Genomic DNA, 27594 nt, shown 5'->3' with positions numbered 1-27594 from the left:
TGCGAGACAAAGGAAACTTTGCGTTGCAGCTTAAATGTATATAAGATATAACATCAGTTCTGGCCTCCGTCCTCCCTAAATAATCCAGCCAAACCCTCGCCATTGATGTTATATTTTATATACATTTTTAGAAGATGCCTGATTCAGTTTGGATTGCACATGATAAGCTGCTCACAGCAGCTTATCATGTGGGATCCTCAAGCAATGCAAATGCAGGAGGAGGTGCATTCCACCCCCTGCCTCCATTTGTGATCGCTGGCTGCTCTACACCGCAAGCACCTCTGCAATCAGCAGAGGTGTTCGTTGTTCTGCGATGTGATCACATGTGCAGAAACCAAACATTGCGCATAATATGGGTTGGATCGTACTTACCCAATCAGGAAGAGATTTGATGTTCCGGTCTCTCGGTCTCCAGTACTTGATGGGCGTTGGAGAACATACCGTAGTTGTTAGTTGAGGGGCGATGTTCTGCCACCTTGTGTAATTCGGGCTGACGGAGAAGCCAGGTGTTCTTCTGGAAGCTGGAAGTTGTTCTGTGGCTACTGATGGAGGTATCGGCTGCTCCTGTGTGAGATGATGTTATACCTCCTGCACCTGGGGAAGTGATGTTACCTTCACTGTGGTGGCTGCAGGGAGAAACTGGGAGTGAATGGGTCCTGCAGATGTTCTAACTTCTCCCAATCGATTCCCGTGAAGAATGGATGTTCTCTGATGTTGCCGTTCTCACCCAGACGCATCTCAGGGTCACCACACAGGAGCTGGAAAGAGGAACGTGAGGGCAACTAAGTTTCTGTTCAGCTGCAGTCTGATTCCTTACAGCACATATTTGGGAGACATATTTCTCAAATGATTTTTAGCCTCAAAGAAAATAATCATTATTTTCCCCTAATCAGAGGATGTGTGTCTATGTAGTTTAGTATTCTTTCCCCCAACCTCTAGCAGGTTACTGCTTATCATGGTACCATTGGGGGTCATTCACTGGACTTGATTTGCTTACATTTGAATAGAAACAGGGAAAATGCCGGTGCTGTATAACGTGACCAGTAGTGTATGTCAGTGGTACAGTGACTCCTGCAGCAGGCATTGCTCTGGCTTGGAGTTTCCTTCACTTATTTGTGTGTGTCAGGGAGGTGGAGCCAGTAATGTAATCTGACGTATGTAACTACGTATAGCTTCCCCATGTACAGCTACATGACCGCTCGTAGAACAACTACATGGCTGATACTAGAGAATGGGGGTTCTGTATAAATAACAGACGCTGACACATTGTTCATGGCCTCTTTGTTACCTAGTGCTGAATGCTAAGGTGGGTCTGACACTCACCTCTTCAATGATGTTTCTTGTATTCGGGCACAGATGACAGCCCGCCAAAGCCGAGATGTGGCACTCCTTGGGGGATTTTCCTGTTGTCATCTCGAATAGCACCACACCGAAGGAGTACCAATCCACTCCCGCATCATACGGCTCTCGCTTGATGATCTGTCAATAAAAGGTAAGAAGTTCACTCAATAACACTTTATAAACAGGAGAGCAGATCTGGGCACAATACGCCTGCCATCAGATGTTACACTGACAAAGACACATCTGGCACCCTGGTTGGGACACATGATATATTTCATACATACAGGCAGAGGCAATGATTTATATTTTTCTTTTATGCAGTGTGTTCCATTAGCCTTACTTACATCACAAGATAATTGGTTTATTACAATAATACTATGAGACCCAGTTATTATTTACTCAATACAAAATATTCCACTTTTATTCATCGTAGTGTAAGTTAACCCCTTCAGTAGTAGTTTTTTTGGGGAGCGCTTCCCAACACACCCCCCCCACTGCATTACCCAAAGCCGAGCAGTGCCGCTGGGCATTCCATCAGCCGCTGCCCGGCCCTGAACCTGGCTGTGTGTGAGATGACATTACAAGGTCACACCGCACACAGCCGGGGGAAGGAGGCAAGGTTGGGCAGCTGCTGAAGCCGAGCGCAGCACTGATCTCAGCGTGAACTAGAGCATAACCCGTAAAATTCTCGGGAGTGCCAATAAAGGAGTCAAAGGTATAAACCAAACCTGGAAAATCCCCATAGATACAAAAGTTCACTATGAACAACCTCTGCAAAATGATAAAAGGGATTTCCCTGGCTCTGCATTACCCAGCCAGCCACTCCTAAACCACCAGTGTAGGAAAACACCTGTGATTGGCTGTCAGTGAAGGCAGATCATGATTAGATGCCATTTAGAACATAAAGCCGCTACTGTTTGTAGCATGCACCTTTATACTGTACAGCCGACCTCTAATTTATTATAGCCTCACCTCTGGGGCAATGTAGCCACGTGTTCCAGCGTAGCCAGAGGTTTTGGGTGTGTTCTCCAACGCCAGCCCGAAGTCGGCGATTTTAATATGGCCGTCATGAAGCAGGATGTTCTCTGGTTTGATGTCTCTGTAATAGGAACAATTTCTTCATTAAGTACTTGTTTGCATGGACAGTATATGAAATACATCTCTTATATATTTAGCCAGATCTGTCACTCAACCCCTGTGGAGAACGTTCCTGTGTAAAACAGTTTCACTTTCATGTGTCTGACGTTCCACCCCCTTGACATCACCTCCCCCCGCCCAGCCAGGGCTACAGTACACGCCCACCATCCACCATTACTCCACAGCCACCATCCACCATTACTCCTGCACATCCCTACCCTCTGCCAGGACCCCCGCGACCCCCCTCCCGCGATTCGCGGGACCCCCCGCGACCCCCCCTCCCGCGATTTGCGGGACCCCCCCGCGACCCCCCTCCCGCGATTCGCGGGACCCCCCGTGACCCCCCCTCCCGCGAATCGCGGGACCCCCGTGACCCCCCCTCCCACGAATCGCGGGACCCCCGCGACCCCCCCCCTCCCGCGAATCGCGTGACCCCCGCGACCCCCCTCCCGCGATTCGCGGGACCCCCGCGACCCCCCCTCCCGCGATTCGCGGGACCCCCGCGACCCCCCCTCCCGCGATTCGCGGGACCCCCTCAACCCCCCCTCCCGCGATTTGCGGAACCCCCGTGACCCCCCCTCCCGCCATTCGCAGGACCCCGCACCCCCCCTCCCGTGATTCGCGGGACCCCCGCTTTCCACCCTCCCGCAAGTCGCGGGACCCCCGCGACCCCCCCTCCCGTGATTCGCGGGACCCCCGCGAACCCCCCCTCCCGCGATTCGCGGGACCCCCGCGACCCCCCTCCCGCGATTCGCAGGACCCCCGAGACCACCCCGGTATCCGGACTATTGTTAGACAGCACTTACATCGACAGCCATTACATCGACACCATTAGTTCGACACCTCAATAGGTCGACATGGTTTTAGGTCGACATACCATTAGGTCGACATGTCATTATGTCGAGAGCTCATTAGGTCGACTGCTCATTAGGTCGACAGCTCATTAGGTCGACAGCTCATTAGGTCGACACTGCCATTAGGTCGACAGTGTCTATGTCGACAGTCAAAAGGTCGACATGGGTTTTTTCACTGTTTATTGAGCCGACATGTGCCGACAGGCGGTATTTCATGCCCTACTATCCACTAGGGCGTGCCCGAAGCATAGCGAGCGGCTGCGGTACACTTCAAACTGTGTCCATGTCGACTGTGTCGACATTTCGGCCAAAAAACAGTGAAAAAACCCATGTCGACCTTTTGACTGTCGACATAGACTCTGTCGACCTAATGGCAGTGTCGACCTAAAAACATGTCGACCTAATGAGCTGTCGACCTAATGAGCTGTCGACCTAATGAGCTGTCGACATAATGACATGTCGACCTAAAACCATGTCGACCTATTGAGCTGTCGAACTAATGGTGTCGATGTAATGGCTGTCGATGTAAGTGCTGTCTAATATCCGTCCCAGACCCGACCACCCCCTCCTGCGATTCGCTGGACCTCCGCGACCACCCTCTCCCGCGAAACGCGGGACCCCCGCGACCCTCCCGCAAATCGCGGGACCCCAGCGACCCCTCCCTCCCGCGAGCCCCCTCCCGCGATTTGCAGGACCCCTGCATCCTCCCCTCCCGCGATTCGCGGGACCCCTGCGACCCCCCCTCCCAGCATTAAAAGGGCCCCCCGCGACCCCCCTCCTGCGATTCACGGCACCCCCCCCCCCTACTGTGATTTGCGACCCCCCTCCCGCAATTCGCGCCGCCCCCTCCCGCGATTCACGGAACCCCCCGTAGCGCCCCCTCCCGCGATTTGCGGGCCCCCTCGGCACTTCTCGCGATTTGCGACCGCCCCCTAATTCACACATTCGGGGACCCCACCTCCCGCGATTCATGCCCCCCTCACGCAATTCACGGCACCCCCCACACCCCCCTTCCTGCGATTCGCAACCCCCCACGACCCCCCCTCCCGCGATTCACGAAACCCCCCGTAGCGCCCCCCTCCCGCGATTTGCGGGCCCCCTCGGCACCTCTCGCGATTTGCGACCGCCCCGTAATTCACACATTCGGGGACCCCCCCTCCCGCGATTCATGCCCCCCTCACGCAATTCACGGCACCCCCCATACCCCCCTTCCTGCGATTCGGAACCCCCCACGACCCCCCCTCCCGCGATTCATGCCCCCTCCGGCGATTCACGGACCCCCGCACCACCCCCCTGCGCCCACCCTCCCTTGATTCACGCCCCCCTCATGCAATTCACGGCAACCCCCCACACCCCCCCTCCTGCGATTCGCAGCCCCCCCACGACCCCCGCCTCCTGCGATTCATGACCCCTCCCATGATTCACGGACCCCCGCACCACCCCCCCTTGACTCACGGCACCCCACGCGCCCCTCCCGCAATTCACGGACCTCCGCAACCCCCCCTCCCGCAATTCACTAACCCCGACAACCCCCCTCCCGCAATTTGCGGACCCCCCTTCCCACGATTCAAGCCCCCCCGCGCCCCCGCCCACGATTTGCGGACCCCGCCCCCTCCCGCTAACCGCGCATCCCCACACACCACCCCCCCTCCCGCAATTTGCAGACCCCCCAGACCCCCTTCCGGCAATTCCACCCCCCAGCGGACCACCGCAGCCCCCGCTCCCGCATTTCACGTACCCCCGTGACAATGGGGGATCCTGTACCACCACAAGCAGGTACCGCCCCTAGGTGGGAAATCCGGCCCTGGCTGCCGCACTGCAGGTTTCCCCACTGCCCTCTGCACCAGCGCCACAACTTTTATCAATGTCTTGCCCACATACCACTATTATACAGCCTCCTGCTCTCATGCACGCTCACTCCCTCCCAGTGGGAGGAGACGCTCACCCACTGCCGGGAGCTGCATACTGTCCCCCACCCTCCTCCAGTTCTAGGGATGCCCATCGACCATCAATGATTTTCAAATAATCGATGGTTTATGGCCGATGTTGAATACTTTTGCCATCAATGTGGGAGGACACTGCCCTGCCTCCTGTTCTCCTGCCCCGTAACTTCCGCCAGTGGAGACCCGCTCACCCTGTGTTGCCCACATTCCCCCATCATGCTTTACCGCCCAGCCTCCTGCTCTCATGCACCCTAACTCCCACCCAGTCGGAGGAGACACTGACTCCTGTATTTCTGTGCTGCCACGCTGGACCCTCACCCACTGGCAGAAGCTGCACAGTGTCCACCACCCTCTTTAGTCCCCCGTATGCCCACACACCCCTATCACTACCCAGCTTCCTGCTCTCCTGAACCGTAACTTCCACCACTGGGTAATCGCTGACGCTGTGTTGCCCACATACCCCTATCATGCCTCATTTCCCAGCCTCCTGCTCTCATGCACCCTAACTCCCACCCAGTAGGAGGAGACACTGACTCAGGGCCACCGTCCGGTACTCCTGTGCTGCCACGCTGGACCCTCACCCACTGCCAGAAGCTGCAATACAGGGCATCTTTCATACAATTCTAACCATATTTCTCACAATACAAATGTTCACAAATTTAGGGGCGTAGCCCCTTACGCCGGCGTGAAGAGCGCCCGTAGGGCGCGATGAATCACCTAGTAATACAGTAAGTGACTAAGGCTGCAGATATGTCCTCAGACACATATTAGGGCAAAGTCTCCTGGCGCATCTTAGTTGTGTTATGTTGTGACTAAGAGGCATTTGCTGGCAGATGCTGGATGCTGGCAGAGTTGCACGGGACCTGGGGTCTCACTGGCACTTACTCAGCATGGCGGATTGAGGCTGGCTATATGAGGATACATCTGGAAATGTAGAAAAGTGCATCTCCTAATTGATAAATGCCTGTTCCACATGGCCAGACCAGGGTGCAGTGTGTGCTATGAACAAGGTCCTAAAGCTGAGGAGGCACCAGGCTGCCCCTTATGCTCACCGAGCATGGATGACTGGAACGCCATATGTCTTCCCCAGAAATATGGAGTTTGTGTCTGTGCAGAATATAGCAAATATTATGGCATCAGTGCCAGTTCTTCTGCACATGGGTCTTCTGTGCAGGCAGTAAAATATCTTAACATACCTCTTATTTCTCAGTACACATATTAGCACTGAATGCATCGCAGAGTAATGTTATGTTTATAAGGGTGTAACTACTATGATTTATTTCCCACAATAAGAACAAGTACTAATGCAGCCCTTGTATTTTATGTTTATTTAAACAAGGAAAGAAAGTTAGTTACCGATGGATGAAGCCCATCCTGTGGAAGTGCTGGAGACCGGACACGATCTCGGCAGCGAAGACTCTGTTAAAGAAGAATTGTATCAATATTGTAACATCCCAAATCAGCCGTAGTGTATGGGCAGGATAGAGAGATACAGTGTAGGATGGGGAATAGTGTAAAGGTGCCCATACACTAGTCCGAATTTGGCTACTTTTCACCTGATTCTGACGGATCGGGCTGAGAAATTGTGTAAAAGTGGCCAAATCGGGTGTGTTTGACATCTGATCCGATACGCGGTCCACTGTGCATCAGATCAAAGGTCGTACCTGCTGCATATCCGACCTCCACCTCGGACCCACTGCGGGGAGCGGGGTCGCATGTGATACATCACATGGCAAAGGATCGTATGCGATACATCACATGCGATCCTACCCCCTGGGAAGGTTCCGGCCGAAGGGACTGGATGGCCATACTCTGCTGCAAGAAGAAGCGCATGGCCACCTTAAGAGCTATAGAAACGGCAAAAGAAAATACAGGTAGGATAAAGTCATAGTAGGAAAAGGCAAAGGGGTAGTTGTATGAGCAGTGATAAGGGAGGAGCAATGAGCCAGAGGAAAATTGGTCTATGGCAACCAATCAGCTACTCTGTATAATTTCATACTATGCAAATTACAGGCGTTAAGGTGCGTACACACGGTACGATTTATGTTCCGTATGATATTGTATACTATTTCCCAGGAAAGTCCCAGTGGTCAGAAGCATAAGATTTGTGCTTATAATAACGTACAGTGTGCATAAGATATCACATACGATATGACGTCACAGCTATACTACACTATACATCTTATGCTTTCTAGCCAGAATTGAGTTGCATGTTCACCCGAGCAGCTCCCTGCCAGACGACCGGTGGGAGCGTGCATCGTACGTCAGATAGTGCGTACACACGGGAAGATATAGTGTACTATCTAGCATGCTATTCACAACTAGCTAGCTAGATTGTGCACTATATCTTACCGTGTGTACGCACCTTTACTTCAGTGCTGATTGGTTGCCATGGGCCACTTCTCTTCTGGCTCACTTCCTTATCACTGCTTCATACCTATACCCCAAAGTGATAGGAGTCCAACAAGGAATAACATATATTGTACAGTGAATGTAAGTATGTGTGTTTGCTCATTTCCTAGACTGTAAGCTCCTATAGGATTTTGTCTTGCACACAATCACACAGTTATACACCAGATTATGCATAGATCTTACGTTGCAGCTGTAGACTCAAGACGCCCTCTTGATTGCAGCAGGTCGAATAAGTCTCCTCCGTTGGCGTAGTCCATGACGAATGCCAAGATGTTCTCGGTCTGGAAGGTCAGGAGGCCATGTACTAAGAAGGGGCTCCCAGATGTTGATTGTAGGGCCCTGGTCTCAATCCTTGTCTTCTCTTTTTCTCTCTCTGACAGTCCCTCGTTGTTCACGACCTTTATGGCGACATCCGTCTTGGTGGAGATCTCACGCGCCAGCAGGACCACTCCATAGCCGCCCTCTCCTAACTCACGGCTGATCTTGTACCTGTCCATGAAGAGAGGTTCCTCCTTGTCTGGTGGTGAGACGCTGCTTGGTCCTTGTGGAGTAAAGTAAGAGACATTATGAAATTATTGTTTAACAGCTAAAGACACAGTAATATGATGATAACTGAAGTGGGAATACTGGGACCACAACATAAAACACACTGTAGGGTTTTACAAAGCTGAATATACTTATAGCTAATCGGAAATGCCAGACATCATTGTACAGTGACCTCAAACTCCTAACTACACTTTTAATGTACACAGTGGGGCAGATGTATGATGGAGGCCATAACATTTTTTAAATAATGGGTCTCGCTTCTTCTGCATAGCGTGGAGAAGCGGGCACCATTATGGGCAAATGTATTAATCCCCCCCCAGCCGATAAGGAGAGCTGTTGTGCCCAGCTCCCCAGGCAGACCTGCACATGCGTATGTCTGGTCCGGCCTCTCTACCCTTCCCCTGTCTGGTCTGGCCTCTCTGCCCTTCCCGTCTGGTCCGGCCTCTCTGCCCTTCCCCTGTCTGGTCTGGCCTCTCTGCCCTTCCCCTGTCTGGTTCAGTCTCTCTGCTCTATCCCTGTGTGGTTTGGACTCTCGGGCTCTGTCTGATCCAGGCTCTCTGCCCTTCCCTTGTTAACAGCAGTGCCTTAGCCCTTCCCTCTGCTTGTGTAGGCTTTCTGTCCTTCTACACCTACCACCAATGTTTTCTATGTGCCCTCAGACTTCAGACACAGTATTGCCCTGCACCTTGATCACTTTTGAGTTTAATAATTTAGTTGCGTAACTGAATAGTGCCTATTTGATATTGTAGGAATGGAGCATGTTCATTTATGTGTTTTGAGGAACTGGTAGTGATGCATTCTCATGCAAATTTAAGCCGGTAAATTATTGCTAGTGATCAAAAGGATTGCCTGGGGTTCTAGTGACCAAGCCAATTCCTCTGAGCTAATCCTGTAGTTACTGGCCATACCGTTCTGGCACTAATCACATTGCCTGTAGTACATTTGTAATGGCATTAAGCTACAATAGATGCCAACCATTACATTCGCCTGATGGGCCCTTCATGTCCAAGTTTGACACGGGATATTATGCGTTTTGTTGTCCTATAAACAGCCTGAAAGGGTTTGCATCTGTATTCCTATATGTGAAATTCATGTTAACATACATTACTTTAGATTAAATATCTAATATTGTACCAAGTCCATAATTAAATGAAGGGAAAAAACCGCCATGACACCATGGGGGGAGGGGGGGGGGGGGTTTACTAAGATGTGTATTCTACTTCACATGTGATGTGCAACCAATCAGATCATGTCTTTTAGAGGATGCTAAATAAAGAAGTAGATTCTGATTGGTTGCCTATAGCAACATCACATGTGAAGTAGCATACACATCTTAGTAAATTTCCCCCCATGAGTCATTACACCGGGTGACACCAGCCCTACATTCTTCAGTTATCACCATGGCTGTCTTCCCCAGGGGGGTTGGGCTGTCACGTATAAATGCAGGCACCGCCATCCTGGGTATTACCACCTTTAGTGCCAGTAAACCTAGAGCTATTCTGTAAACCCCCTGATGTTTGGGTGTGGGGTTAATAAAGTAATAATAATAGTAATGTTAGGATTAGGCTAGGTAAAGGTAGAAGAACATTCATACTGTGTTTTCATTGTGTAAATGACACTGTGAATGCCGGCATATGCCTGTCACCAAACTGAGCTATACTGTAGGTTACAGCACCTTTTTAGTTGTGCACCTTTCTCCATAAATATTACAGTAGTTTTACTAATCCATTTTTTTTAGACTTTCTTTATCTGAATAACTGTAGTAACCAATGAAGTGAATATAAATTACATATAAAACATTATTTATATATTTTTTTATATAAACAATATTCAACGTTGCCAATGTGAAAATGAACTACAGTGCAAGGACATCCAACTACATTTCCGCTTACCTGGTCTTGGCTGATCTTCATCCGGGTCTTTAGCCTCGCTTGCTGCTCTCTTTCTTTCTTCCAGCGATTCCTCCTCTCTGGATTTTCTTGATGAAGTGTTGTTCACTGTCTTCTGGTCTTTCTCCTGCATCTTGCTGCTGGACTCCTCAGGTGCTTCCTTTTCAGGCTTTCTTGATGTCTCCTTCCTGCACTTCTTCTTTCCGGCCATCTCCTCTGTGTTCTGGTCTGTCTTCTGTATCTTGCCGCTGGGTTCCTCCTCAGGTGCTTCCTTTTCAGGCCTTCTTGAGGTCTCCTTCCTTCTCCTCTTCTTCCCGACCATCTCCTCCATCTTCTGATCCGGCTCCTGCATCTTCCGACGGGTACACCTGATCCAATATGTGAACTTACCTCTGCTGATCTGGCTCCTGCGTCTTCCGACGGGAACACCTGATCCAATGAGTTGACTTACCTCTCCTGATCCGGCTCCTGCGTCTTCTGACGGGTACACCTGATCCAATAAGTCGATTTACCTCTCCTGATCTGGCTCCTGCGTCTTCCGACGTGTACACCTGATCCAATTGGTCATTTTACCTTTCCTGATCTGGCTCCTGCGTCTTCCGACGGGTACACCTGATCCAATTGGTCAATTTACCTTTCCTGATCTGGCTCCTGCGTCTTCCGACGGGTACACCTGATCCAATTGGTCAATTTACCTCTCCTGATCTGGCTCCTGCGTCTTCCGACGGGTACACCTGATCCAATTGGTCAATTTACCTTTCCTGATCTGGCTCCTGCGTCTTCAGACGGGTACACCTGATCCAATGAGTTGACTTACCTCTCCTGATCTGGCTCCTGCGTCTTCTGACGGGTACACCTGATCCAATAAGTCGATTTACCTCTCCTGATCTGGCTCCTGCGTCTTCCGACGGGAACACCTGATCCAATGAGTTGACTTACCTCTCCTGATCTGGCTCCTGCGTCTTCTGACGGGTACACCTGATCCAATAAGTCGATTTACCTCTCCTGATCTGGCTCCTGCGTCTTCCGACGGGTACACCTGATCCAATTGGTCAATTTACCTTTCCTGATCTGGCTCCTGCGTCTTCCGACGGGTACACCTGATCCAATTGGTCAATTTACCTTTCCTGATCTGGCTCCTGCGTCTTCCGACGGGTACACCTGATCCAATTGGTCAATTTACCTCTCCTGATCTGGCTCCTGCGTCTTCTGACGGGTATACCTGATCCAATTGGTCAATTTACCTTTCCTGATCTGGCTCCTGCGTCTTCAGACGGGTACACCTGATCCAATGAGTTGACTTACCTCTCCTGATCTGGCTCCTGCGTCTTCTGACGGGTACACCTGATCCAATAAGTCGATTTACCTCTCCTGATCTGGCTCCTGCGTCTTCCGACGGGTACACCTGATCCAATTGGTCAATTTACCTTTCCTGATCTGGCTCCTGCGTCTTCCGACGGGTACACCTGATCCAATTGGTCAATTTACCTTTCCTGATCTGGCTCCTGCGTCTTCCGACGGGTACACCTGATCCAATTGGTCAATTTACCTCTCCTGATCTGGCTCCTGCGTCTTCCGACGGGTACACCTGATCCAATTGGTCAATTTACCTTTCCTGATCTGGCTCCTGCGTCTTCCGACGGGTACACCTGATCCAATTGGTCAATTTACCTCTCCTGATCTGGCTCCTGCGTCTTCCGACGGGTACACCTGATCCAATTGGTCAATTTACCTTTCCTGATCTGGCTCCTGCGTCTTCAGACGGGTACACCTGATCCAATTGGTCAATTTACCTCTCCTGATCTGGCTCCTGCGTCTTCCGACGGGTACACCTGATCCAATGAGTCGATTTACCTCTCCTGATCTGGCTCCTGCGTCTTCCGACAGGTACACCTGATCCAATAAGTCGATTTACCTCTCCTGATCTGGCTCCTGCGTCTTCCGACGGGTACACCTGATCCAATGAGTCGATTTACCTCTCCTGATCTGGCTCCTGCGTCTTCCGACGGGTACACCTGATCCAATAAGTTTACTTACCTCTCCTGATTCGGCTCCTGCGTCTTACGACGGGTTCACCTGATCCAGTAATTGGCTTTCTGTCTCCTGAAATCGCTTTTTCTCCCCTTCTCAATCCTCTGCTTGGGCTCCTGCTTCCTCCTCTGATGCTGTCTGCTGCAGAGATGCCAGTTGGAAAATAACTGCCACTCTCAGCTATGAAAGTGTATAGCTTGGGTCATGTGACCAGCTTGCTGCTCTCCCATATACACTCTATAGTATCCATGCTAATGGGTCTAATTTTATTTTTTAGGATTTCTAAGTTGCTATAACTTACCCTGTTAATGTTATTTGTGCCTAATTTCAGTGAAATCCTATGTACATGTTCCTAATTTATAATCTAACTGCAAGAAAGGAACATTAAATGTACATAAATGTATGGCTGTAACTATTTCAACAACATAATACAATAGAATACAGCCCTCCGGGGTAGTGATAATCAGGTGCCTATGTTATTTCACTTTTAAATACATCTACTAAAATATCTGTTTTATAGGGATGGCCATCGTTGCCATTGCCATCGATGGCAATTCTGCAACTGGCCATCGATAGTGCTAAACTATGCAATGGATGTCCATCGATATTTTTACATATCAATGGTCATCCATTGTGTTTGATTGATTGGGCTGTGGGCCAATCAAAACACGGGGGACGGGGCTTCGCTGGTGTCGGGGGGCAGAGCTATGCTCTGTGTCCCAGCGCTTTTAAAAAAAAGGCAAACATCGTTTTGCTGTTCCATCGATGGAGGGAAACCATCTGGTTCTCCCCCATCGATGGCTAAAGTATTCGACATTGGCCATGAACCATCGATGATTTGGAATCATCGATGGTCAATGGCCATCCGTACTGTTTTACTTTTGTCTGTATTGACATGTGAGATAGGAGTTAGGGATGGGAGTGGGGGAATAACAGATCCCCCAGCACGACCCCTTCCATCAGGTACAAGAGGATCTGCTCTTGGGCTTCCCCCTGTTTATGATTGTAGTCACCTGTGTTGAACTAGATAATTGATGAGAAAGCTGTTTCACTGCAGGTAACTGCACCTGGGAAGTCCGGGAGCAGAGCTTTCTGTACCTGATGGAAGGGTCCTATTGGACGGTCTGGGTACACGTGTATAGTGTTCTTCCTGTAACTGGGAAAGTGCTGCGTAAGCGGATAGCCTTTGGTGACCAGTGAGCCAGTCAGAGGGCTTTGTGTCTGACTGAAGTGATTTGGCATAGATGGATTATTGAGAGATATTTTATATAACACATATAACACATCACCATCTCTACACTTAGGCCCTGATTCTGGTTGACTCGGTAAGCTGTGAAACTCGCAGCGTACCGAGTCCCAGAGGGCCTGCCCCTGCCGAATCGCCACCGTATCACCTTGCAACCATGCGAGGGGAAGTGTCACGAATACACATACCCTCTCATGTGCCCGCAGCAGGAGAAATCATTTGATGATCACCGACCACCGAATGACTTATCCAGGCCACGCAAATATAAGTCAGTGGCCGGCCGAAACCAGGACGGACGGCTGACGTCTTCCGCCTGCCCGACGTCATGTGACGTCAGCCGTCCAACCCTGGCACACCACTCGCTGCACGCAATCCCATAGGGACGGCCATGAAATGCTGAGCGTTCCCATGGTGGACACCCTACTCTGCTGCCCCACTCCCCTGGCCCACATTGGTCAGTGTGAACTGATCAGTCGCTGAGTTCAGTCGCCCAGGGACCCTGCACATGCGCATAATTCATTATGCGCATGCACGGAAAAAAACCATCGCTGGACCACGTGGGGGTGCAAATGAACAATATGACCCCCTTACTGTAACATTCATTTCTTATAGAGGAGCATTGCTTCCCATTTCCAGTTCTTGGGACAAGCTAACGTCGCACAATTTACAGGTCTCCTCACAGAAACACAAGTGAAATCCTAAGAATCATCTGTAGATATTTTATAATGTGTCAGTGAGTAATGAATATGCCTGTGCTCCAGCAAGGACATATGGAAAACATGCACTGCCAGTGTATGCAGAGGACTGGATCTGAGAACACTATAGTACAGTGATTGTGCGCCCCTCTGTCCCTGTTTCCCATTTCCACATATAAAATGCTGAAAGGGTGTTTCCTACAAAAATCCATGAAAAAAAGATGATAAATTGGTTAAAAATATATTTTATTACATTTAAAGCAGTTGGGAAGAGTGAGGTAGAAAGTATTTTTAAGTCCCAGATATTAGTCACCTTTCTCTGATGGTGGCAATAAGTGAGTTTCTGTTGCCCCAATAATAGGTAATAGACAATCCACCTTATTGCTGCATGTTAGTAACTAGACCCCTAGGTTGTGCACTATAGTCAGTATTGTGTGAATAGTGCAGTAATAACCTTTATCTATGTTACCCAGGTCTACTCGAGTACAACGGGTGATCAGCTGGCCACCTATGTGTACACCGAATATGTGCTGCACCTGGACCTGTTCTAGCATTATATCAGAGGTGAGTTGTTAGGTAACTTATGAGTTTTGTGTGTCCTTCTTCCCTCCTGTCTCCTTACCCCTCACAGCCATTAACCTGGGGCAGAGGGAGAGTGTGTGAGATCTGTAGAGAGAGAGATGGCGACCATGAGCACAGACAGATAAAGGGCCTTATTCAGTCCTGTTCGCTAAGCTGCATATACTTGCAGCCTAGCAAACAGGTAAGCGCCCCCTGTCGGACAGATCAAAAATAAATAGGAGCCGTCTGTGGCGGATATGATACTGAGACCTGCCAATGCAATGGTTAAGGAAGATCAGTCAAAGACAGAATGAAAATCAGTGACAACAATTGTTTCCCCACAAACAATACATTTTTATTTAGTTGATTTTCTTCTGCAAAGGTGTGTACCAGCCAGGATTATTGAGCCAGCAATTGGGGCGTTGCAGAGTCAGGCGGGGAATTCATGTGTTCCGTTTGCTGCCTGCTTATGCCGACAAGTGTGTCCAGTCTCTCTCTGCCCCAACTCTCTCTCTCTCTCTCTCTGGACGGGATGTACAAAGCATTGGCGGTACATCCCACTGACCATCGCATATGTAGATGATGTAGTTTGGAATGTCCATTCGGTTTCTTGCCTGCTCCCCCTAATAGTTCACTTCATCAGAGCATCAAGTGCTGTCACGCACCGGAGGATGTTTCTCCTCCATGAAAGTGGCATGGGCGTCTCTATGAAATGCTGGGCATTCCCATGGGATCGCAGCCAGGCCGATGCCTACTTGGGGTTCTCTATGCTTAACCATTGTTTCTGCCAGGGCTACACTATTCTTGCACCCATTAATAAGCAGTATGGCCCTTATTCTGGTTGGCTCACAAAGCAGTGTTATTTTGCTTCTTTGTGAGCTTTTTAGCACCGCCCAAATGCCCACACCCCGCTATTCGCATATTTTCCCAAAATCATTCGATGGTCAATTTCTGAAGCGCTCACTCCATGGTGACTTTATTTAGTGGCACCCTGCTCCGTGAACATTGTGGGCAGCTGACATTCGGTGACGTCTGCTGCCGGCCCCCGGAAGGCAAGTAGCCACCCCCGTTCACTTGCTGATGCCCAGCATTTCCTGGGTGCATCCAATATTTTTGTGAGTACGCCCAGGAAACCCTGCGAAGGCCCCCTGCCCGCCTACTGTATGCCCACCCCGCTACGAGCACCTCGGAGACTATGCAAATCTCCGAGGACGCCCGCAGAGAAGAACGACTGATTAGATGTTTTCTTAAAGTAAACAAATGTATTCTACAATTCTACTGTATTATGTTACAACCAATGAACATTCTTATTGTACTCGTAATTAATCACTTTAAATTGAACACATTCAAATATCTGTACCATTTAATAACTCTCTATTCAACCTTTTGCTGTAACACCTAAGTGCTTAAATATCTATATTATTGCGCAATAATATGCAAACAAACTTACAAATCTTAAACTCTAAATAAGCGCTTTTGCCCTTTTTTTAGCCCTGACCCAATGTTCACAGTTCCGTAAAGCTGCAAGCAACTCAGAGTATGCTAAAGTGCAGATGAAGGTAAGTTTTCTCTTTCAATGGTCCTGGTGACACAGCTCAACACTGGGATGTAGGAGGGTCCGAAGGAGCCAGGCACCTATCCTAAAGTTTTAGAGGGTAGGCTCCTCCCCTACTGCATCCCTGGACTCTTCAGTTCGTGTTAGGTGCCCACTGGAGTGGGTGCTATTCTAAAGGGCTGCAGGAGCAGCCGAAGAATTAGAGTAGTTAGGGGATTTTTATTGTTTTATTAACTTTTACCCTAGCTAGGTAGGCACAGTGTGAGGATTCTCATAGTGAATCCTCACACTGCTAGCGCAGCAGGAGCTGACAGAAGCGCGTCCTGTCAGCTCACTGTGCACAGGGGAGACACTGTCTGGTCTCCCTGTGCAGCGCTTATAGCCTCTTCTAAGAGGCTGCCTGGGCTCCGGAGTACCCTGAAACCGGCTCCACATTTAGGTGGGGATCATGGGGGACAGGCGCTCCGTGATGGCGGCGGCCATTTTATGCGGAGCTTACACGCTGAGCTCCTAGATGAGAGGACAGCAGCGTTGTGACAGGCATGTTCCAAGTGATCCCCAGTTGAGGGGGAGACACTGGAACTAGGAAATCCTACCTAAGGAGCGGCTGGCTGGGGGTGGTTGGCGCCAAAAGGTCACGGACCCCGCAGCAGCAGGGACCTGTGGTCTCTTCCTTCACTCTGACTTTGGCGCCTTTCAGAACGCTTGCAGCGGAGCTGAGCTGGCTTACTGATCCTGGCAGAGTGACTTGGATTTCCTGGGCATCGCTTCCCCGCAGTTGAAACCAACAGACAGATAAGTGACTGGGTGCATTGCCTCTGTATAAACGCTTGTACATTGTTTGCACTGTGTATACTGATAGATATACATTTATCACTTGCATCATGTCTGAGCATCAGGCTGTGGTTTTGGGGGAGGGAGCCCTTAGTGCACTGAGCGCGTGCAATGTTTGCACACAAAAGTTTGTCCCTGAGCAGATGGCCAAGGGGGGCTTATGTATTACTTGCGCTGATGTGAGACCCATGGGCAGTGAACCCCATAGGGCAGAGCAGATGGAACCTGCGTGGGCCAGGGCCCTAGGCAGGTCAGTAAACGCTTTGGTGCAGCTTTTGGACAGGCAGAGTGATGGGCTGGTAGAATCACAGAGACCTATGCCATCATCTCAGCAGTCGTCTGGCTCCTTGCCTCTTACCCAGGCAGATCCTGCGCTGATTCAGGTGATGCAGGATACTGCTAAAGGGATCAACAGGTTCAGTGAAATGCTGGACAAAATGGATGATGTGGCAGGGACCCCTAGAAGGTCTTATGCTTTGACTACTGTGGTAGATGAGGAGGAAGGAGAGTATACTGACATCCCCTGGGATCAGGGTGATGATTTGGAAGAGAACTCTGCTGCTGGTATAGAGGATCTCATTGTAGCTGTGAAGCAGGCTTTAAAGCTGTCTGTGGAGGATAAGACTCCTGTTAAAGGTGTTTTTAAGCGACAGCGGAAGGAGGCTGTTACTTTTCCTTCAGATGAGGGGTTACAGGAATTGTTAGAAGGGGCTTGGAAATCTCCTGATAAGAGGCTTCAGATGCCTAAGCGATTCCTTAGTCTGTACCCCATGCCAGAGTCTCATGCGGAGCTCTGGGAAAAGGTCCCTGTTGTGGACGCTTCAGTGGCACGGTTGTCCAAGGCTACTGTATTACCAGTACAAGGCGGTGCAGCTTTTAAAGATTCTGTGGATAAAAAGCTGGAGGGAAACCTCAAGGCTATCTTTGAAGGGGTGGGGTTTACCTTACGGCCCCTTATTGCTTCAGCCTGGGTCTCTAAGGCCATGATAGAGTGGGCTGGTGAATTATGCACCATGCTGCAAGCTGACCCTGGTGCGTTACTGCTTGCAGAAAAGATTAAGGCAGCTGCAGAATATGCAGTGGAAGCAGAGGAGGAAGCTATTAAAATGGCAACCAGAGTGTCCACAGTCTCCATTAATGCCAGGAGAGTGCTTTGGCTTAAAGCCTGGGAAGCAGACAATGAGTCCAAGAAGGCTCTGGAAACATTAGCCTTCAAAGGAAAGGTACTATTTGGTACCGAATTAGAGGAGATTATAAAACAGGCCACGGGCGGCAAAAGTACATTCCTGCCGGCCTCCTCAGCAAAGCAGACGTCCAGATTTTCTGCTTTTAAGCCGTCCTTTCGGCCCTCCCCTAGAGGTGGTGCGTCCTTTCGAGGACAGTCTTTCAGGGGGAGGTTTCAGTCCTCTAGAGGCAAGACACAAAAGTCAAAATTTGGCTCTTTTCACAAGAAGCCTGCCACAAAAGGAGAGGACAAACCCTCTGCATGACTGTCAGGGGCTTCGCCCGACAGTGACAAAAGTGGGGGGGCGTCTCACACTCTTCAGGGACGCTTGGGCTTCTCTAGGCCAGGATGCCTGGGTGTTAGATATTATAACACAGGGTTACAAAATCCCTTTCAGAGGGCCGCCTCCGAAGAGGTTCATTCCCACATCCTTACCAAAGGAGGCACGGCTTCGTACAGCTCTTGTGAGAGCAGCTCACTCCCTTTTGGAAAAAGGGGTGGTTACACTAGTCCCCAGGGCAGAGTGGAAGAAAGGCTTTTACTCCACGCTGTTCCTGGTGCCCAAACCAGACGGGTCTTTCAGACCAATACTAAATTTGAAGTCTCTAAATGTTCATTTATGGGTAGACCATTTCAAAATGGAGTCCCTACGGTCAGTACTCCTGAGTCTGGACCAGGGAGAATTTTTGGCGTCCATGGATGTCCAGGACGCATATCTGCACGTCCCTATACACCCAGGGCATCAGACCTTGTTGAGGTTTGCCATAGGAGACCTGCATTTACAATTCCGGGCGTTACCCTTTGGGCTAGCAACCGCGCCAAGGGTATTCACAAAGATAATGTCAGTGATGGCGGCGGTGCTGAGGCTCAGGGGAATCACAGTAATACCCTATTTGGACGATCTCCTGTTCAAAGCAGAGTCAGCAGCCATGCTGCAGAGTCACTTGGCAGAGGCCATCAGTTTTTTGCAGGCTCACGGCTGGATTTTAAATTTGCAAAAATCTCAGTTGGTACCGTCACAAAGGCTCCAATTCTTGGGAGTCATACTGGACACCCATCTTCATCGGGTTTTCCTCCCGGAGGTAAAGGCCAGGGATCTGGTCACCCTAGTCCAGGAGATTCTCAGGGCTCAGAGCATTTCAGTATGGAGGTGCCTCAAGCTCCTGGGGAAAATGGTGGCGTCATTCGAGACGCTTCAATTTGCCAGGTTCCACTCTCGGAGGTTCCAATGGAACATTTTGTCAGCCTGGTCAGGAAACACTTTGACCATGAAATCCGAGATGATAGTGCTGTCTTCGGACACTCGGGAATCCTTGAAATGGTGGACAGAAGTAGATTCCCTTCAGTGGGGTCGGTCATTACAGACCTGGGACTGGTTGGTAGTAACTACCGACGCCAGTCTCAGGGGCTGGGGGGCAGTAGCCCTGGATCTCAGGCTTCAGGGCCTGTGGACGGCAGAGGAATCAGCGTTACCAATCAACATCTTGGAGCTGAGAGCTGTCTGGAAAGTGATTTCCTTGGCGGGAGACAGGTTACAGAACCTCCCCTTGAGGATTCAGACCGACAATGCCACAGCTGTGGCGTATCTGAATCACCAGGGAGGTACACGCAGCAAATTGGCCATGTGGGAGGTGTCCAGAATCTTCCTATGGGCGGAACAGAATGTTCCAGCTGTATCGGCTATATTCATTCCAGGAATAGAGAATATAGAAGCCGACTTCCTGAGCAGGGAGGAGCTCAAGGAAGGGGAATGGAGCTTACACCCTCAGGTGTTTCACCAGATCACTTCGATGTGGGGAACTCCGGATGTGGACCTGATGGCATCCAGGGTCAACCGTCAAGTGCCCAGGTTCTATGCCAGAACGAGGGATCCACTAGCGGAGGCAGTGGATGCCATGACTATTCACTGGCAGGGAGATCTCCTTTATGCATTCCCACCAGTACCAATGTTACCGAGACTTCTGAAGAAAATACAGGGGCAGAAGGTTCCAGTGATCTTAGTGGCCCCAGATTGGCCAAGGAGGTCCTGGTACTCGAGGCTTCAAAGGTTGTCTGTGGACTCATGGCGTCTACCTCTGAGACCAGACCTTCTAAGACAAGGCCCATTCAATCACCTGGATTCCGATCGATTGATTTTGACGGCCTGGCTATTGAAACCACCATTTTGAAAAGGAAAGGGTTTTCTGAGGCAGTAGTACAGACGATGATAAAAGCCAGAAAAGCTGTATCTTCGGCAAATTATTATAGAGTCTGGAAGACTTACATTCGATGGTGTGAGAGAAGAAAGGCTCATACATCTCATTTTAAGCTATCAAGAATGATGGAATTCTTACAAGATGGTTTTTCATCGGGTCTAAGCCTTCAGTCACTGAAGGTGCAGATTTCGGCCTTGTCCATCTATTTCCAGAAAAAGATAGCCATTTTGCCGGAAATTCAAACCTTTTTACAAGGAGTATCCAGGTTGAAACCTCCATACAAGCAACCAGTAGCACCTTGGGATCTATCACTGGTTTTGGAATGCCTTCAGAAGGCACCATTTGAACCTTTAAGGTCGGCTGACTTTAAGTTTCTCACGTGGAAGCTAGTGTTTTTGTTAGCAGTAGCATCGGCTAAAAGAGTTTCAGAGTTGGGAGCTTTGTCATGTAAATCTCCCTTCTTAATTTTTCATGATGACAGGGCTGTTTTGAGAACAGTGCCTCAGTTTTTACCGAAGGTGGTATCTACCTTCCATTTAAATCAGGAGATAGTTCTACCTGTGTTTCAACCCCCAGAGGGTTCTAAGAAAAGGGACAAGTTGAGAACTTTGGATGTTGTGCGTGCTTTACGCATATATGTGGACAGAATGAAGAGTGTCAGGAAGACTGACACATTGTTGGTATTGTATGACGTACACAAAATTGGTTGGCCTGCATCTAAGCAGACTATTGCTAGGTGGTTGCGGTCTGTGATAGCCTTTGCATACACCAAAGTGGGTAGACCGGTACCGGCCAAAATAAATGCGCATACCACCAGGTCAGTTGCCACCTCTTGGGCGGTTCGACATGGGGCCACAGCTGAGCAGGTTTGCAGAGCTGCCACTTGGTCATCTGTTCACACATTTGCCAAATTCTATAGATTCCATGAGTTCGCGTCGGAGGACGCATCATTCGGGCGAGCAGTGCTGAGAGCTGCAGACCTGAGCGTACCCTCCCAAAGGACCGGCTCTGGAACGTCCCAGTGTTGAGCTGTGTCACCAGGACCATTGAAAAAGAAAAAGGGATTTTTGTAAGAACTTACCGTTCGAATCCCTTTCTCTGATATGGTCCTGGTGACACAGCGATCCCTCCCTTACGCTCAGTAAGTATGCCAGAAGTTTCATGATGTTCATGGTAAAATGGTTAAAAGTTAACAGTTTCTGTTATAAAATGTGCATATAATATGTGCAGGCGTTTGTACTGAGTTAATGTATTCCAGTGGCTTTGAAAGATTGAACTGAAGAGTCCAGGGATGCAGTAGGGGAGGAGCCTACCCTCTAAAACTTTAGGATAGGTGCCTGGCTCCTTCGGACCCTCCTACATCCCAGTGTTGAGCTGTGTCACCAGGACCATATCAGAGAAAGGGATTCGAACGGTAAGTTCTTACAAAAATCCCTTTTTAGGCTGTTCAACAGAGCTGTCACTTAAGTTTCTATGCTCCGCTCCACACAAGGTGAAATGGTTCTCCCAAATATATCATAGACCATGGATCTTCAATGGCCCCCCAGATGTTGTGAAACTACATGTTCCAACATGCATTGCCACATTTTTTTTCCTATAAGAGCATGCCAAAACTGTCAGGGCATGCTGGTACATGTAGTTCCACAACATCTGGAGGGCCACAGGTTGAAGAACTGTGTCATAGACCATTGTAAGTCTCCGGCCTGTGCTGAGCACCCTAGGGCTAGCTAGACAGCATATGACAAGGGTCCTAAAGCCGCCAGATTCCTGCTATGGTACCATAGACCCTGGCTGCTACAGGCATTTGCAATAGCATGATCAGAGACTATAAGCTGCTAATAAAATGTAGTATTATATGCATGTCCACTTGGTAGTAAATGTAATGGGAGTTGATGGAAACTTTTTCTCTCCCCCAGGTCTCTGGAGCGTGTACTCAGCCGATCCCATCATCGTACCACTTATGTTCTCTCCAGTTGTTTCCTTCCCAGGATTTCACCTTTCACCTGCAGGTGTCACCTCCGGTAAGCCGTTCTGATCTACTCACCAGTGTCCTTAGTGCATTTACAAGAAATACGCAGCCATCAGCTTGGGTTACACTGCGCCTGTCTTCCCAGAATCCAGACACCGATTATACTACATTGCCAGTATTAGTGTAAGGTCATTAGGCAATAGATGCGCCTTCTAGCACCTGACATCCCCCTCTATTGTCTGATACTTGTGCAGTGTTCATGCCTCATACGCAGGAGTCTTCTCTAACTGTCCCTCTTTCTGTCTCTCAGGGAGCAGCAGGATGCTATGACACTTCTCTGGATCCTTCACAAGTTACAGACTATTATTTCAGTTTTTACCGACTCGGCGACTGACGCGCTCGTTGAACAGCTGGAAAAAAAAACAAATTTTTCCTTTTTTTTTTTTCATTGGGCACAGAAAACGTGCCCGTGCCCCTCCTCCTCCATGCCCCCCAGACTGCGGGCAGTCGCGGGGTGACCCAAACCCCTCACTGGATGTGCAACACTGGACCAAACCAAGCAGCACTGGAATCAACTGGGCACAACTGGAAATCAGTAAACCATCACACTGGAGACACAGGGAACTATCCCCACGCAAGAAAAATGTGATTGATTTTCTGTATGTTAAATGTTATGTATGATTCTATTACAAACCTTCCCTTTATCTGTGACCCTCCCAATCCTTGATTGAAGTTACCAGGAAGACCCCATCTCCGATTGTTGTTAACCATCTCCGCAAGCTGTGTAGCTCAGCAGTCTGACCTGTTAGCTGCTGCCACTAAGCCAGAGGCTGCACAAGCCGTTTTACGTTACTGAGATATCTTTGTGCTCTATTGTATTTTATGTGAATCCTTTTTTTTTTGGTTCTTGTTTGTTTTGTATTTAATTCTCACCACAAAAGTGCACTTAATCTTAACATGGCGCGAGGACCAATATTGTGCCTCGAAAAGAAGGGGGGCAATCATTAGTACCAGATGGTGAATCAGCGCTCCCTAAACTGGGCACGTGGCGCGCCAGCGCTGTGCAAACAGATGAAGTGGTGACTTTATTATTACGGACCCAGATACCAGACCCCCGATCGGTCTTTCTGGCGTCATTTCTGCTCTTAATGTTACTGTAAGGATAAATGTGTAGCCCCTCGACCTGGTGGCCCCTTAGGTACCCGTGAGAATGTAATCTTAACACTACACACCAAACACACGGTGGCGAGTCAAGAAACATTCTGGTTTATTAGGGGTTTAACAATAAGTTAAAAGACATGATACATGGGTGTATGCAAGTGCATATTACATTCTGATTGGTCTGTTAGGTAGCAGGGCAAATTCAACAGGGGGGAAGGGAAGGAGGGCATACAAAATATCATACACAAAGAAATGAGTAACAAGGGGGGTTTTCGATTATAGAGGAGTTTAAGCATGAACACACTGCATAGCAATTCCAAAGGGGGGGGGGGGTTAAAAGTAGAAGCTCAGTGTGGAAGTGATAAGACACAGAGGCTTATTATTCTGTAACCTTGAAATGTAGCTATAGAAAAACAGTCTACTGAAAATGAGAGCAGTCTACGTGCAAATTCTTATATGCGACATGGGTTCTAGATTTTAACCCTTCAATCCCCTCTTAGAATCATGAATTTAGATGATATGATTCTTCTTACTGAATTCCTTATTTCTATGCTTAGCAAGATATTGTTTGTAGCCTTCAGGGGAATTTGCGTGTGCAGGGGCAATGGATTCATACATAAGAGTATTTTCAATACCTTTGGTAGCAAGTTTTCTACAACATGGTATAATGCAAAATACAACAATACAGATAATAGTAAGAATAATCAATATATAGATTGCTAATTGAACAAGGGCCTGCTTCCAGTTTTCAAACCATCCAAACCATTGGCTCCATGGGTTATCGATGCCTGAGTTCTTCAATTCTATTGATAAATCCTCCAGTTTTTTAATAGCTAGAGTAACTTTACCATTGGGGCCTGTATTGTCAGGGATATATGTACAACATCCTTCAACTTTCCCTATATAAACACAAGCTCCTCCTTTCTCTGCTAATATCATATCTAGAGCCATACGATTTTGAAATGTCATTTGTGATGTGGCTTCTAATTGTTCTGCAATGCCTTTTAAGGCATCTCTTGTATCATTTACAAATCTCTGCTGGTTGTAGTAAATGTAATTAATCCAAGCAACATTCTTGTTTGCAGTGATTATGGGTATGATGGATTCAAAGCCAGCCGCAACTTGATCTCTGGCCTTAAATTCATCTGGGACCCCTCTTGGGACACCAATTGCATCAATATATACATGTGGATCAAAACTCCCTAAAGGTGTTTCCCTTTTCTTTCTATTAATTGTGTCTTCAGGCAAAGGTGCCTCTATTTCTGCAGGTAGTATGTGTAAGGGCATAATAATTTTGGCTAGAGCACACTGTCCCTGCCAGGGAGTATCTAGCTTAGTTCTTATCTTCATATCACCGCAAATATAGTAAATGTCACCAAGGGATTTAGTCTGGTTGACAAGTACAATGTGTCTATATCTACTACAGTATCCATCAGGAAAGGTTCTTACATTCCTTCCTGTTGTGTCATTGGATACATAACATGTGTAGTTACCTGGGTAAATAGTGATGGTGTTTCCTGGGTTAGAATTCTTTGACAATATGGGATAATTCTTTTTCCATAACTCACATTCACTGTCATTTGTACGAGTACCATTATATAAACTGAAAAAACAATTCTCTTGGGATTCTGGGATGTTTAAAGGTACAGTGCCTAGATGAGGCCTGGATTTTGTACAGACATAACAATTACTTCTATTATATGTATCAGCTAGTTTTGGGAACTGGAAATAATCAAGTACAAATGTGGCAGTATGAGTGTTAGATGAGTTAAACCATAGGGTTAGTAGTTCACCATTTTGGGTTATATCTGCTTCAGCTTTAAGGGGAATGCAAAGAGCAAGAACGAGCAAAGTTATTGGGGTCAATATCAGGGGCTGGTCCAGAGTTGGAGTCATCATGGAATGGGTCCTCTTCTCCACGTTGGAGGTCAGGGTTGTCTACCCTCGTTAGTACCTCGTCCTGTTGGAGGTCAGGGTTGTCTACCCTCGTTAGTACCTCGTCCTCGATCTGTTCTCTATCCGGGACGTTACTCGGGATTCTCTTTACCCTGGATGCGTGTATCCACACTGGACTCTCTTCTGTAAGGACAGCTGTCCTCGTTACCGCTACGATCTCTGTTTCTGGACCATAGGTGAAGTCTCCTGGGCTCTGATTTCTGGCGAGGACCTTCACAACGACCTTGTCTCCAACCTGAAAAAGATGTGTTGATTCCTGTGGATTAAAAAGATTTTTACAAATAACACCATGTTCAATTTCACTAAGTCTGGTGATGAGGGACCTAACATACTCTTCTCTAATCTGTTCTAGGTCTCCCTCCTGTTGCTTTCCTAAGTTTATCCTTTAAAGTCCTATTCCTTTTCTCCACTATCCCTGAACTTTGAGAATGATAGGGAATGTGAAATTTCCTCTCTATTTGAAATGCTTTCACTAAAGCTTGTGTGATTTTTTTTTTTTTTTTTGCTGTAAAGGCAGTGCCTTTGTCGCTGTCTATTTGGAGCGGGCATCCCCATCTAGGGATGATTTCTTGTGTTAGTATGCGTGCAACTGTTTTTGCATCTTCTGCTTTTGTGGGAAATGCCTCTGGCCATCTGGGAAACATCTCTACTATGACCAGAGCATACTCCTGTTTTGTACCTTTGTTAGGTATATGTGTAAAATCAATTTGCAAATGTGTGAAAGGAGTAGTTGGGTACTCCGGGTGTTGATGCTTTGCTTTCATTGGGTTATTAGGGTTGTTGCGCAGACAGGTAATACATCTGCTAATGTACTAATCTACCAATGTTTTAGCATCTGTGATGTAAAAGTCTTTGTTTAAAAGTATAGCTGTGGTGATTTTGCTATAATGTCCTACCCCATGGTAGTGAGCAATGAACAATGGGGCGCTTGATTGTGGTATGCATGGTCTCCCCTCTTTGCAGATCAATCCTGTTATAGGATTTTTCTGCAATATTGGAAATAACCAGTCATCCAAGTCTTTTTGTAATGCTGAGCTTTGTAGTTCAGTGATCAGGTTTATCTTTCTACATCTGGCAAGTTCTTGTGAGCGCTATGAGTTCTGCAGCTTGTGCTGATTGATATGGAATGGGTCTCGCTTCTAAAATGTCATTTGGGAGGCGTACCACTGCGTAGCCTGCCTGATATGTCGAGTCATTGGGTCTACTACAAGAACCATCCACAAATACATGGTCAGAACCTGGTATTGGTACAGGGGAAATGTCAAGTCTAGGGGAGGTCTCTGACTCTATTGATGCAGAACAGTCATGATCGTCAGGAATGTCATCCTGGGAGCCCTTTAGTCCTAAAAGTGCATTTAGAATGGGTGCGGGGCCTGAGGATGCGTTTGCATACTTAATGGTGAGTGAGGGGCTTCCTAGCAACAAAACCTCATCTCCACTTAAGACGCTGGGCTGACATGTTGTGTGTGTAGCCCTTTAAGTAATGCTACAACATTATGTGTGGTATGGAGAACAGTGGGTGAGCCTAGGGTGAGTGTGGTTGCCATCTCAGCTACCATTGCACAGGCCACCAGTGCCCGAAGACAGGCAGGCATACCTTGGACCGACACCGGCATCACTTTGGAAAAAAATGCCACGGGGCGCAGCTTACCTCCATGTTTTTTGTGTCAGCACACCCGCCATGGTTTTACATTTTGTCCCTTGCATATAAATGAAATGGTTGTACATAGTTTGGGAGGGTCAATGCCGGACTTTTCATCAACATACATTTTTAAGGCTTTCATATGCATTTAACATTTCTTGTGACCATTGTATCTGTTTAGGTTTGTCATTGAGTGTGGCTTGTCTCAAAATGTTATCATAGTAGGAACAGTCAGAAATCCACTGTCTGAAATAATAGTGTTTGGGCGGACCAGACCCAGTACAGACTGAATGCGTTGTGGACTGACTTTCCTCTCCCCTTTTGTCAAGACAAAACCTAAATAATCAACATTCTTTTTGCACCATTGCATTTTTGCTTTTTGACACTTTGTGCCCACATTCA

Source organism: Crinia signifera, chromosome 6, assembly GCF_055691185.1.
Source record: "Crinia signifera chromosome 6, ASM5569118v1, whole genome shotgun sequence".
Lineage (NCBI taxonomy): Eukaryota > Metazoa > Chordata > Amphibia > Anura > Myobatrachidae > Crinia > Crinia signifera.
The sequence above is the reverse complement of the archived record's forward strand: the minus strand, read 5'-3'. Positions refer to the sequence as shown.